Raw genomic sequence first — 2584 nt, 5'->3', positions numbered from 1 at the left:
GAAGGCTCTGGAGGATTCAGACATAAAGAGTGCAGTGACTTGGACTAAAGTTGATAAGGAAATTTCTTTGCTGAACGAGTACCTCGCGCAATCCATACGGGTCCTCTGTCTGCGAAGTAATTCATGCAACTCTAACGTGGCTATACTGACCGTCACAGCGTCTCTAGTGGACAGGCGCTTAAGAGAGAACAGATTGACAATTTGGGGGTCACTCTCCGGAAAAATCACGCCAGTGCAGCTGGCACAATCGATCATTGTTAGTGTCCTCACCAAGCCTGATCAATGGCTCCACGCAGAATGGTTATGCCGGAAGGGAAGCAAGAAAAATCTTGGCGTTCTGGTCACCCTTTTCTCTCCATCTGCAGTGCAGAAGATCTTGGGGCGGGCTGACAGCATTCAAAAGACCAATCCAATAATCAGGTGCCTATCTGAGGATCGCCCGCTAGGCGCGCGAAAGTTTGGTCACAGCACATCAGGAGTAGAGGCACGGAACAGTCTCCCGCTGGGCACCAATTCAGCCGGCCCCAAACTCATGGCCAAGCCGATTGTGCTCCCGAAAGCAGGCCGACGGAACCAGCTGCGTCTCTTGACATCAGTTTTTATTTGTCCACCACGGGCCTCTCGCCAACCAAAGGCGGTGATGCCCTGGGGAAGACAAACCTCACATGCAAACAGCGCCGAAACTACGTGGAGCTATCAACGTTTATCTCCGTAGCAGACAACACAGGTGCGGTCATGCACTCCTCAACAAAGCCACAGCCTCTGAGCTGGGCTGAGTCGGATCCGCGGGGACAAACAGCGAGGCCAACTTCCAGCTCCATTCCGTCAAAAACGACCCCTCTGCTCGTGGACAGAACCATCGCCCAGGACCCCGACAACCAAACCATTAACGTGACTACAGCCAACCGGAAAATCCTTTGTAGATCTAGTTGGCCACGCTGATTGCCCGCAGATCGGGTGTCAACACAAACACGAAAGAAAAGCGACTGCAGCCAAACAAGCTACATAAGATTCGCCAGATTAGAAAACTGCTGGGCGGCGGCACCAAGAAGTAATGGTTTTGGTGGTGCTCCTGGTAGCACTCATAAGAGACTAGTTTTCGCGGAGGACTGCATCTTGAAGCCAGCCAGCAGTTTTCTAATCTGGCGAATCTTATGTAGCTTGTTTGGCTGCAGTCGCTTTTCTTTCGTGTTTGTGTTGACACCCGATCTGCGGGCAATCAGCGTGGCCAACTAGATCTACAAAGGATTTTCCGGTTGGCTGTAGTCACGTTAATGGTTTGGTTGTCGGGGTCCTGGGCGATGGTTCTGTCCACGAGCAGAGGGGTCGTTTTTGACGGAATGGAGCTGGAAGTTGGCCTCGCTGTTTGTCCCCGCGGATCCGACTCAGCCCAGCTCAGAGGCTGTGGCTTTGTTGAGGAGTGCATGACCGCACCTGTGTTGTCTGCTACGGAGATAAACGTTGATAGCTCCACGTAGTTTCGGCGCTGTTTGCATGTGAGGTTTGTCTTCCCCAGGGCATCACCGCCTTTGGTTGGCGAGAGGCCCGTGGTGGACAAATAAAAACTGATGTCAAGAGACGCAGCTGGTTCCGTCGGCCTGCTTTCGGGAGCACAATCGGCTTGGCCATGAGTTTGGGGCCGGCTGAATTGGTGCCCAGCGGGAGACTGTTCCGTGCCTCTACTCCTGATGTGCTGTGACCAAACTTTCGCGCGCCTAGCGGGCGATCCTCAGATAGGCACCTGATTATTGGATTGGTCTTTTGAATGCTGTCAGCCCGCCCCAAGATCTTCTGCACTGCAGATGGAGAGAAAAGGGTGACCAGAACGCCAAGATTTTTCTTGCTTCCCTTCCGGCATAACCATTCTGCGTGGAGCCATTGATCAGGCTTGGTGAGGACACTAACAATGATCGATTGTGCCAGCTGCACTGGCGTGATTTTTCCGGAGAGTGACCCCCAAATTGTCAATCTGTTCTCTCTTAAGCGCCTGTCCACTAGAGACGCTGTGACGGTCAGTATAGCCACGTTAGAGTTGCATGAATTACTTCGCAGACAGAGGACCCGTATGGATTGCGCGAGGTACTCGTTCAGCAAAGAAATTTCCTTATCAACTTTAGTCCAAGTCACTGCACTCTTTATGTCTGAATCCTCCAGAGCCTTCGAAAGACGCTCCAATTGCGCTTCAAGTATCCCGATCAAAGCGGAGGACTCACATCGGTCTTTCCGATTCTGCGGTGGGGATTGAGTACCGTTTTAGGGGGCTCTCTTCTTGGCTGTCGTATGCATTGCACCCTTAACTTAGAGGCAGCTGGAGCAAACAAACGGGTCAGGAGAGTTAGCCAATCGGCTTATCTGGCCGTCCTGTAAACACGTGCATTTAAAGTGCCACCATGCCTTGCAGGCGTGGCATTGCATACCGCGTTTTACGTTCCACGGGCAGCCATTTCGCCCACATCTTTTGTGGTCTATCAATGACTGCAGAGGACAACCGGTATAAACTGATGTCATGTTTAAGACTAGATGCGAAATAGGAAGTGTGCGCAAAATAACAAAGGTTATCTCTCAAATGTTTTGTTAGAGCAAT

Source organism: Opisthorchis viverrini, assembly GCF_000715545.1.
Source record: "Opisthorchis viverrini unplaced genomic scaffold opera_v5_371, whole genome shotgun sequence".
Classification (NCBI taxonomy): domain Eukaryota; kingdom Metazoa; phylum Platyhelminthes; class Trematoda; order Opisthorchiida; family Opisthorchiidae; genus Opisthorchis; species Opisthorchis viverrini.
Note: the sequence above shows the minus strand (reverse complement) of the source record.